This window comes from Dipteris shenzhenensis, chromosome 1 (genome assembly GCF_047967505.1).
Source record: "Dipteris shenzhenensis isolate YYH24624 ecotype China chromosome 1, Dip_SZ_1.0, whole genome shotgun sequence".
NCBI classification, from domain to species: Eukaryota; Viridiplantae; Streptophyta; class Polypodiopsida; order Gleicheniales; family Dipteridaceae; genus Dipteris; species Dipteris shenzhenensis.
In genome coordinates, this window is record NC_141596.1 from 10,204,127 (window position 1) to 10,216,275 (window position 12,149).

Here is a 12,149-nt window from a genome sequence, read left to right on the forward strand (position 1 = left end):
CAGCTGGGGATTGGTGTACCGCCTCCTTCTCCTTGGCAGTATTTTTTTTGTATACTAGTGCTTAAAGGAAGTGAACAAATCCCTTGTGAGGGCACTCCTTAAGCATCTCTCTTTCTGTACTCTATGATTGTACCATCACTACTGGGCATTTAGTGAAGATGAAAACCTACTTTGTAGGCATCTCCATCTAAATGAAAACCCTCTTACCCAAAAAAAAAAAAAAAAGGGCTGATGATGAAGATAGATCACCCCTGGAACCATTTTTTGATTACCCCTAGAACCATTCTACCTTGGACATTGAGAGGGGGTGTTAAGCCAGGCAATCTCCAAACGCAGAAGCCAGGGCCACACAAGTGGCCAGAAAGGCCAAAAATGGCCAACCATTACTGGCCGACCAGCTGGCCGACCTCCTGGGTCAAGCCTATAAAATGCAGTAGCCCCCTGGCTACCACATCACTTTTGGAACAGGCTGCTGCACACCTGCGCTCCAGCATCTCTACCTCCTCTGCCTCTGCTCCTGCATCCTCTCCAACTTCTCTACCTCCTCTGCTTCCGCTCCATCATCCTCTCCTGCAGCTGCTCCAGATCAGCATCAACTTACTCCTCTATTGTTGTTGCCCTTCTTTGCAGATCTGCAACAAACCTTTGCTCTTCTGGCAATAGGTTGCTGACCCAGATCTCGTTCAGTTCCAACTTGTGGAGCTAGTGCAGAGCCCACTTCAGTTGACTGCTCTGGAGGACTGCTGTTCGCTCCCTCCACAGTTTCTTTCGCAGATATCTCTTCTTTTGTATTGAGTTCCTTTGGTGATATATATTTCTTCTTCAGCTATCTTTCGTCTTCAGGGTTGTCTTATTTATCTCCAAGAACTTTCTTTATAGTGTGCTTGTTTGAGAACATATGCTTGTGCAATGATCTTTACCTGCTGCGAGTGGTTAAGTTTATTGTAAAAGCAGCATAGTAGCTAATCCTGTTTTGATGCTAGAGACGAGTTTTGTTACCTTTGTGAGTTATTGTCATGAAGTTAGAAACAACACTCTTCTTTTTGCATTTACATGACAAGTTTCGTAATGTTTCAACTAGATATGTATTTCCATGCACACGTTCTGTATGTCTTGCAATTAATGATTCAAAGGGAAAGAACCCCGTGCAGATAGTGAAATAGTGATTTGACTGGTATCAAGGTCATTAAAGTTGGATATTTCAAGCTGTCATGTGGAATCTGTCAGGATGTTTGATCCTTTGTGTTTCTTGCCACTAGACAAGGCCCCTGTTACTAGACGTATGAGGGGGAAGGGGAGGGCATGTGGGTCTTGCAGCTCCATATATTTATTCCGTGAGGCACATCTTTTGATTATTCATGATCTAATGTGAAGAGTCGTTTTTTGAGTGGTCACTTACTTTGTCTCATGCTCTTTATTAAGGACAAGCTTGTGCATGTGCGTACTTGCAGTTATTTGGTCCTCCATGGTTTTTACTTGGGCTATTCATGGCCTGATGTGATAGGTCATCTTCTGAGTAGCCACTTCTTATTCTGTATCGGCTCTCTGCTTTACTGGATTGCTCCCTGAGCATCTCTAGGAAAGTTCATGGAGAGTGCTTACTACTCTTTAGCTACAATTCTGTATCGGCTCTCTGCTTTACTGGATTGCTCCCTGAGCATCTCTAGGAAAGTTCATGGAGAGTGCTTACTACTCTTTAGAAGAGAACAGCATTTGAACATTACCAAAATAGTGCAGATTTGTCCTGTGAAAAACCTCTGCTACCCATATTGCTCCTTTGAATTCTTTGGGCTTTTAATTTTTGGAAAGTTTGTAATGTAACCATCTATGCTGACCATGCTGTTGGGATCCTTTATACTGGCCCCTTCTTTCTTCTACTCCACCCGTTCCTCCTATTTCAACTTGCCCCTTTATCCCCTTTCCCTTTCTCTCCCTGCTAACCTTATCTGCTCGTGCAGTTTTTGGCAATGCATAAAGTTTTTCAAAGCAAAGCATATGAGCATCCTCAGCCTCATCAGTAACAGTCACCAATAATAGTGTGTGACTAGAAAAGATGTGACACACTCCTGGTAGGACCTCTTTGTGAAAGAGAGAGATTATTGAGATAAAAAATTATCAATCCTTGGTGAGTTGAGCAAATATCGTTTACACATAAATTATTAAAATAAAAGCCGTGTACATGATCACTTTAATTGTCACCAATGACAGTGTATGACTAGAAAAGATTCGATTTACTTGTGGAGGGACCCCCTTTGTGAAAGAGAGAATACCAAAATGAAATTTGTCAATCCTTGCGAAGTCGAACAAGGATCATTTATGTAATTAAATTATTAAAATAAAAGCTGTTTGCACATGATCACTTCATTCATTCTCTCTTCATGTTAGAATTCTGGAAGAGGAAGATGAACTTATCACATTAAGAAAGTGAGCAGCATAACTGTGCAAGCTAGTACTAGAGTCTGAGAAATGCCCATGCTCTTTCATCTCTTTCACAAAGAGTTAGTGCTTTTGGAGAGGAGAGCACAGAAAACAGAAAGCTAGATCTGCGTTTCTTTTGAAAACAAAACTGGATTAGTATCCAGTTAGTACGGATTAGCTTTTCTGTAGTTCAGGTTATTTGTGAATCAGGACTTGTATTGGGCTCAAGTTCATTCAATGAATACATAGTTATAATTGGCAAGTCAGCATTTGTGATCGTGAATTGGAAACTTTTTTTTCGTTCTCTTCATATTCTCTGAGGGATTGTGCCCTTGCGAGAAGGAGGGTGACTCAGGTTCAGTCAGGTGCGTTTAAAGTTCGCGGTCCAGGTTATCTGGAGATGTACTTTTGTTGCAGACCTTGCCAAAGGAAGGACGGGTTGAAATAGACCCTCAGAGCATGGTGCTTGGAAGACTCCAGGTTTTCACTCATTATGAGGGGGACAACTGGAAGATCGTGACGGCTGGATTGCTTGAGTTCGAAGGCATGAATGTGACGGAAGATGGTGGTGCCAGGAGGTGCTATCAAAGATGGACCTGTGTACCAAGATGATGTGCAGAAGCGGAACCAGACCTAGTGGAGCAAGAGCCACTGGATGAAAAGCCAAGAAAAGATTTCGACGTCGAAAAGTTCTAGAGGACTAGGACCAAGGAGTTACTGGAGCATCTTTATCGACGTGTTGGCATTGGGCCTAGATGTGTCGGTGAGAGGGGGTGTTGGAATGGTCACCTCCCCATCTGTAAGCCTCCATATGAGGAGAGCGTGGGGGAGGGAGACCTAGGGCAGAAGATGCCCAGAGAAGAGAGGGAGGGGGCTGCCACATGGTCAGAACCTCACAGCCAAGAGAGGAGGATCCCTGAAGGAACAATACGGGACAGCATCGTGGCTGTACGGGACTGTGCAGATCCTTGGAGGCACTGACATCAGCAGGGTGTACCGAACTGTACGGCGCTGGAGAAGGGTCTGGCAGAGGCGCTTGCATGACGGGGTCCTTGGCAAGGTATATGGGCAGGTCTATGGCCTGCAAGCAGGGCTGGCAGGTGGTAGGACAGCAGCAGCAAAGGGGCTGGGCCCTGCATGGAACAAAGGGCCCGCAAAGGTCCCTAAATAGGCTGGATAGGCAGCCAACCAGCCAACCAACTGGTCGGTTGGTTAGAACTGCTACAGACCAGCCAGTCAGCCCATTTAGGGCTGGCTGGTCGGTTGGTTCAAGGGGACCTTGAGCCCTATAAAAGGAGAGGCCTCAGGCCTCATTTAATATCCAACTATCCAGCAAGTTCAGGAGCAGACAGGAGCAGCCAGAAGCCACTCCCTTGGGTCTCACACTAGGGGTGAAGGAGACTGGAAGGTGTGCTACAGACTGAGTTCCCTAGAGGCTGGACCTTGGCTGTCTTCTAGGGCAGCAAGGTGTTGTGATCATCATATCTTCTGGAGCAGCCATTCACAAGCAGGTTGGAGCAGTGGAACAGCTATCTTGGGGCCTACATTCAGGAGGACCAAGGGGACCTGTGTGCTGCAGACAAAGCTTGGCAGGGGCTGCCCACCTAGGCTGATTCACAGGCAGTAAGGTGGAGAAGAACACACTAGACGGAAAGTCTACAGACGCTCAAGGTGGAGCACGCGGGCTCGAGTCTAGAGATATAGCCAGCAGATAGGAGAAGTACCTTGTGGTAAGATCAGAGGACCACACCATTGGTGGGACTCTGGATCCATCTCTTTTGTATTGTGTCCATAGTTTTCGACAGAAATATATTATATTGGTGGTTTCTCTATCTGGCTGGTTCATTGTCTATTGATGAGTCTGCACATCTATTTTATGCACATAAGTTAAGAAGTTTGTGATTCCACATCCCACACCACACTGTGTGAGCTCCTAGGCATTATTATCAGTCTTCCGCTGTGCGTACCTTCTGTTGGATAATTTCTAACATAGTTCGCTTTGGCATGGATTCAGAATATAGATCAACAATGTTGGATTAGAACATAAATAGATAATCTATTTTTTTGGATTCAAAACATAAATAGACAATCTATATTGTGTATAGCTTTGGAGATGAGTTTCAAATTTAAGTTGCAAGCTAACTTTGCAACAAACGAGCCGAAAGAACATTGCATGAATTGAAAAACACTTATTTTAGAAAGACACAACGAAAATCAGAGAATTCAATGGAAAAACAAAAACTCTGTTATTGTATTAAATTCATCACAAGTTCCTTCTTATAGAAAGACTTGCTCACAAGATTTGAAGTCCGCTTGTTTTCATAAGGTCCTTGGCACTCAACATCCTCATAGTAGTAGTATTTGAGAATAGTGCTGAGCAAACCATGTCAAAGACTACCACCATTAGGATGTTAAGTGGCATAAGAGCTTCTTCAGGCTATGGACATGGTGTTGAGCGAACAACTCTAATACAGATTTTGCTTTGGCATAGATTCAGAACATAAAAGACGTGAGATAAATGGCACTTCCAATCTTGTGAGCAAGTCTTTCTACAAATCTTGTGAGCCAGCTTCAAATCTCGTGAATAGGTCCTTCTATAAGAAGGAACTTGGTAGTCGAGATTGGCACTCAAAATCCTAACAGTAGTAGTCTTCGACATTAGTGGGCTAACTGAACTATGACTTAGGAATGAAGTAGCCATCTTTGCAAGTGAAGCAATCATGAAAGCCATAGATTGTTGTAGCCATTCGGCTAGATTTTTCATGAGCAATCATTGCACTAGAGACGCCACAACTGAAAGCCCACCAGCTTGCGGGTCTTGGTGGAGCAACTAATGGCATCACAGAGATACTCCAAGCTCCCCACTATTCCACTAGCATCATGAAAACAAGAGGACATCAAATCTTGAGGCCAGTCTTCCACTGGGCTGTCTATTATCTCCTCACCAACTGCTTAGAGTCTTTTGCTGACTTGTACAACACCTCCTTGCACTCCTTGTTTTCCTCATCCTTGCATTCTCGCTCAATACACCTTCTAGCGTCTGCCATGTCTAGCCAAAAACTTATATCATAAGCATAATAGTTACATGATTCAATGGAAGCAAGTTCAAATCAAACAACCAACTACCTAACGTATGATCCTTGTCATTTTGCTTTCTCATCTCGTATGATCAAGTTCTTTGCTTGCATACCGTCTAGAAGGGCTTGTAGATAGGAAGATAGTTGCTGGAAGGTTCATGGGTAGTTGGCCATCTCTAGGAGGGAGAGGTAGAAATAGAGGATAGCGATCCTGGAAGGTTCAAGGAAGAGGTAGCAAAAGAGGATAGCAAGGAAAGAAGCATCGTATTTTTGAGTGTTTTGTTTGTTGAAGAGAGCGAGAGACTATCTCCTCTAGTTAGATAGTAAGAGAGTTCAAAGAACCAGCCTTCTCATTCCATTTTCAACATTGGGCCATTGCTTAAGTGGTAGTCATTTCCATTGGTGCCAAGGTCACCGATTGATAGAAATGACTGCTAGTGACTGCCATGCTAGGATTGCTAGCACACTTATTAGCAGTTAGCACTTAGCCCTCACTGCTAAGTGCTAGCACTCCTAGCATAGCAGCATTTAGCCCTCATTGCTAAGTGCTAGCACTCCTAGCATAGCAGTGCTAATTCTAATTGCTAAGTGCTAAGTTCTAGTATTCAGAGTGCTAATTGCTAAGTGCTGGCATTAGAGAGTGCTAAGTGCTAAGTAGTAACATTAAGAAGTGTTAAGTGCTGAGTGCAAACTACTATGCTTGAAGGTTTCTTGCCTAGTATGTAGGCTGTGAGCTATTCTAGTAGCATGATGCTCCCTTGGTGGAGAAGACCATTTTGCCTTGACTCCTCATCCTGCAACTCCTTTGGTCATGGCTGCTTGCCTAGCATCGCGTCTCGTTTGCCACAATAGGGGGCTTTGGTATGCCCATGAGGATGTGAGTGCACCAATGCCTCCTACTATGGCCAAACAACTCCTCATGTGTCTTGGAATCCCGTTTGGTGCCTCATGTGAATCTAATAGCCATATGGTCTCATGGTAGAGAGGACCATCTGCCTTGGCTCCCCATCTTGCAACTCCTCTAGTTGTGGCTATGACTAGTTAAGCATTGTGGGCTAGTGAGCCCATGCAATACGTGCAAGAGAGGATAGTTACACCATGATAAACTTAGGTTGTAGCAAATTCATAGGGAGAGAAATGAGGCTTTCATAGTGTTGAAGGGGGGTAGTGGAGTGCTTGGGGAAAAGCCTCTTGGGTCCTTTATATAGCTAGGCTTAGGGGGCTTACCACGCTGGCCCTTGCTCAACTATCAATTCTTCTTTGTATGTTCAATCCTGAGACCTTGGGTGTCATACATGACAAAATCCCCTGTTGGATTTGCCATCTCAGAGTTACCATCATGATCTCCTCGAAATTTTTCCATAACCGTCCTAGAATTGACTTGATGTGACGATGATCAAGAAGGGATAGCGGGTTGGATCTCTAACCTATCGGTCTCATTGGAGGCCCCATCATTTAGTACATCACGTCATGTGACTTTTGGTGCCTCTCCCTAGAATCATCACACAATTTACGTTGGGATTTCACTTTGCAAGACCATCACAATTCTCCTTGTTATTCTGGTAAAGATCAATACTTTCCGTTGCCTAAGTGGTAGTGGTAGTCATTTTCGTCAGTGCCAAGGTCGGTGATCGATGGAACATCCATAAGATGTTCATCTTAGAACATGGGATGGATTTTTTGATCTCTATGGTCAGATAAGGAGAGAGTATCCAGATAGCACAAGGACTGTGAATCTTAATAATGTAATAAAATACATGACTGCTTTCAAAACCAAGGAATGATGGGACATTGCATGCGAATTCATGATTGATTTTTATGTAAAACAATGGCAATCTCTTGTTCCTTAATTTTAAGGTTGCAACGCCCTTCAAAAGGGGTTTTCCTTTCTAGAGAAGGGAGAAATTAACCTTAAAAAAGGAGTGCTAATTTGGAAAAATTTTCTTTTAGTGCACTACGAAAATAATTGAAAATAGCTTAACTAGAAATATGACTTCTGAATTGCCATTCAAAATGAAATTCTAGGCTATCCTTAAAATTTGAGACTAGGCAATGCCAATGCTTGTCTGCTACAATGGTATACTTATTAGTATGCACATTCATGAGATTGATGGTGGTTGTAGAAATTGATGTCATTTCTACAGTCTGCATGCATGCAGTAATCATAATTGATTTTGGTTAGTAATCATTCATTGATAGGCACGCAAAGAGTGAGACTGTAATCATTCATTGATTTTAGGTAGTAATCATTCACTCATAGGCATGCAAAGAGTGAGACCATGGCTCTTCCTCCCACCATTAGAATTTACGAGCTCCACCCTCTTCCGTGGTCTCCATTCTCTCTGACCTCCACCCCCTTTACAGCCTTCCCTCCTGCATTTCCTTTGTGTGTACAACACTAATCTTTGCATTGTCCACCCTCGATCACTTCCTCTGACCTCTACAAGCTCTACCGACTAGGTATTTTGTTGATTTCAAGACCTCTCATGTTTTTTAAATTTGCTTTGTTGTTCTAATCATCACGATGCGATTAGGGTCCCTTCATCAATTTTAAAACTCATGTATCGCAAACGGATGATTTCAACACTCCCTTATCATTGATTTGAAACTCACGTTATCGCATTCTGATGATTCTAACACTTTCTTATTGCCTTGTCATTCAGATCATCACAACATGATTAGGGTCCCTTCATCGATCTGAAACTCATGTATTAAGTTATGATGATTCTGAGATTTCCTTATAGCTTTGTTGTTTAGATCATCACAATGCAATTAGGGTCCCTTCGTCGATTCTAAAACTCATGTGTGTATCATGTCCTGATGATTTTTACACTCCCTTATCACTTTCTCATTTAGATCATCACAATGCGATTAGGGTCCCTTTGTTGATTTTGAAACTCATGTATCACATTCTGACGATTCAGACACTCCCTTATCATAGATGGCTAGAGTAAGCTGATAGTTAGGCTATTGAAAAAAAGTGTTCCCAAGAACGAGGGAGGGTGCAAAATTTTCAATAGTATTCATCATGTGTCCTCATGAATATTAGAAGGTCATTGAAACATATTTTGTGCACCATATCCATTCTCCCTTTCTAGCAACTTGTCAGGTCCATAGGCAAACACTTCAAATTGAGAACACAATGGCAAAGACCTAGCCTAGGAGAATTGCATGAGGCTGCCAAGGATTTCTTGGTCAAGTTCTTCAAGGATAGCTATGTCTTGGCAACCCATCCTCCATTGCACTTACTCAAGTTTTGGTTCAACTAATTATTAGGAAAAAAGGGAGCTCATTTTGGGGCCTTTTAGGGTTTAGAAAAATAGGCTCTCGACCAATCAGAAGAGGAGCAACATAATGTTGGAAAAATACTAAAAACCATGTAAAAATATAAAATAAGTCATATTCAAAATCTTTTTCTTTTATTATGTCTGACATACGTGATCTTCAAAAGATGATTTTCTATGCAGTATTTGATGATTCTGATATCGCCAGCACGTTCGGAGTGAGCCAAAACCCCCAAATCGACCCTAGAGACATCGAAAACCGATGCTTGGAGGCCTGCTCCAGCAAATCCTCCATTTTGAGCATTTTTGCCCTTTCCTAGGCCTCCGGGCGTCGGTTTTCGGTGTCTCCAGGGTCGATTTGGGGGTTTTGGCCTACTCCAGACGCGTTGGTGATATCAGAACTATCAAATATTGCACAAAAAATCAAGCAAAGAAAATCCGAGAACCGATTTACCGTTAGACCCAACACAATTGTTGTTGAAGAGCACATTAGCATAGCAACACCAAAATGTTTAGAAATCAAAGCAAAAACTCATGCTTACAAATATAGCTTGTGTAATCATCCCAACTCTAGTGATTTGCTTTCTAAGAAGTAATTACAAAGCTTCGAGGGCAAAGATTGGTAACAAAATATTAAAATATAAATATGTGGAGGCAAGGAAGAAACAAGAGGGCATGAGCATTGCCCTATGCCAAAATAAAGGGACATCAAGCTAGAAAGGAAGGGTCCATAGCTTCACTTAGCTGAGCTTTTCTTCCATTTTCAGCTTTCCTTCGCTTTTCAACATAAATCTTGAAGCCAAAACTAATGATTCCATTAAAACTCTCGACATAGAGTGGGCTAAACATAGAATTGTTTTTAAAAACGGCAAAATTGGGTAGGGCTAATAATACAGAACTTGATGGAGAGAGCTCACGTGTAAACAAGTAGTTTCTTTTCAAATTTCCGAGTGTGGGATGCGGTTGTAAAGAGACAGATCATCTTTGCTGGCCAAAAGCATTTCGACGATAGCCGCACCTTGGCCGACTACAACATCCACAAGAAGAGCACCCTGCACTTGGTGCTTCGCCTGGGAGGCGTCATGCCCATCACCTTTGGTAACGTCAAGACCAAGATTCCTCCTCTTGAGAGCCCCAATACCTGCAATGCCAAGGTCAAGATTCAAGCGAAGGAAGACGTCAACGGAGAAAGTGAAGGCAAGAGACGTGATGATCAGGTCATCGGTTATGGGAAGACCATCACCCTTGAAGACAACAAAGGTATCCCTCATTCAGATGTTCATTTTATTCATGGTTCGTGTCTAGGACAAACCGTTAAGACCGGCCTAGATACTGACAACGTGAAGGCCAAGATTGAAGAAAAGGAATGCAACAGTTCAGATGACCCAAAGGCCATCACCATTGAAGGCATTGGTTATGGGAAGGCCATCAGCATCGAGGGCATCTTTTCTAATCTGGATTTGAAGACTAGCTTGGAGACCGGGAATGTGAAGGCCAACACTCATAACAAGACCAGGGAGACCCGCTCGGCTACAGACAATATGAGGGCCAAGATTCATGAAAAGGAAGGCATCCGCCCAGATGTCCAAGTCATTAATTTTGTTAATCTTCATGGCAAGTATCTAGGCCAGTCCCTAAGATTCTTCAAGTGGAAGAGACATGTATGGTCGAGAGAGCCTGTGTGGACGATTACTCGCTTAAAGGTGGTAGACAGTTTTGTAGACTTTACAAACTGTCTACCAGGTCAAAAGCCTTGATGCTACAAAGGAGCAGCCCAGAAATACCAGACCTTCAAAGCCCTTTTTCAACAATCCAACACTTGGAGTGGAAACCATTTTAAACACAGTGTTTAGGGCTAAAGGGAAGATGGTCACAGGTTCTAAAGCAAAAGTGTTCACATGTTGGGTTGCATGTCCCTCAGATTCCAATCATGAAGCCTTGGCCTTTACGGCAGGCCACTGTTTTACAAAGGAGATGTTATCCTTGAGGTACGCAGAGAACAACATGCTAGATTTTGAAAAACACAATTTCTCAGAATTGGTGGGATGTTTTGGAATTGATGTTGGCCGTGTAGAATTCAATACCTTTGGTTTCACATGCTCATTGAAGCCATTGGTGATTGTAAGTGACAATGAAGATATTGCTCTCTTTCCAATGACAAGTGGAGAGATCCACCATTTACTATTGCCATGTAGTGTGGAATTGGAGTGTGGGAACAACAAGTTTATGGTAGTATTCTCTTATCCCTGCGCACAAACTTTTGTTATTCAGGCATATGAAGAATTAATTGAAGGAAGGGTTGATCATGGGATTGGAAACCTTTATTCATTCATGGGATTGAATAATGCTCAGCTATATCAGTTGCTAGTAGAAACTTTCCAGGAGTTTAACGATGGCTCTTTGGTTTGCTCACCGGGAGCCCTGGAGAAAGTTGAAGCCATATATTGCTGCTACAAATGTAGCACCGTTGGTGGTTCAAGTGGTGGACCTGCCATGCCCACTCATCTACCTGGGTACACAGTGGGGATCCATGATGGAGCGGTCCAATATCAGGACTACAACATGGCCACATCGACGGACTCACCAGCATTCGTTACAATATATGCACAGTTCGTGCTACCGAGGCTCCCTTGTAAAGATAGCAGCTTTTGGGTTGGTTGGAACCTTGCACCATTTGAGCGGTGGCTTAGCAAGCACCATTTGGTATGGGGGGGATCAAACAAAAGAGGCAACAGGATAGGATGGACTTGGCTATCATTCCAGCAGTGAAGCGGGTGGAACTTACCCAAGAAGGAGAAGCTGAAATACGAATCAAGCAAGACAGATGAAGAAGATGTTGTCACACCGCCACCAACCCTACGAGCTCCCTTGGCTTTGGTTACTGACTTTGATTGAGCAACGGCTCCTTAACATGCAATGCATGGTGGTGTTTTTTAGCTTTGCTTGGTTGTATATCAAATTTCCTTTTTTTTTCATGCAGCATGTAATCGTGTTGTACATGAAGCTCAATACATGGAATTAATGATAAACCATGGGCTAATTGAAGATCATCCTTAATCGTGTTTATTGTTCTAAGCTAGCACATGTCTTCCCTCTACCTGGAATTGCTTTTCGTCTGATGGCACTGACTTATAACATGCATTTTATTATACGGTGTAGTTTAAATTCTCTTCGCTTGAAGTCTGTTGCTTCTTTTTTTGTCCTCGCTCAATTTTTTGTAATCCACTTTTAAGGTGCACCACTTGGTTTTTGATAAATCCCCTTCAATGTAGTGCCATGATGACTTTATGAGCCCTTATATTGAATAGCTCCACAACCAACGTTGTTAGTATTAGCAGAAATCAGAGCCCGACATACCTGAGTCATCAAG

General features: G+C 42.8%; 1 pseudogene; it reads left to right on the forward strand.

Moving 5' to 3' along the window:
- The first annotated feature begins 9,861 nt into the window (after window positions 1-9,861).
- LOC147905353 (uncharacterized) lies at window positions 9,862-11,548 on the forward strand (annotated as a pseudogene).
- The last annotated feature ends 601 nt before the right edge of the window (window positions 11,549-12,149 follow it).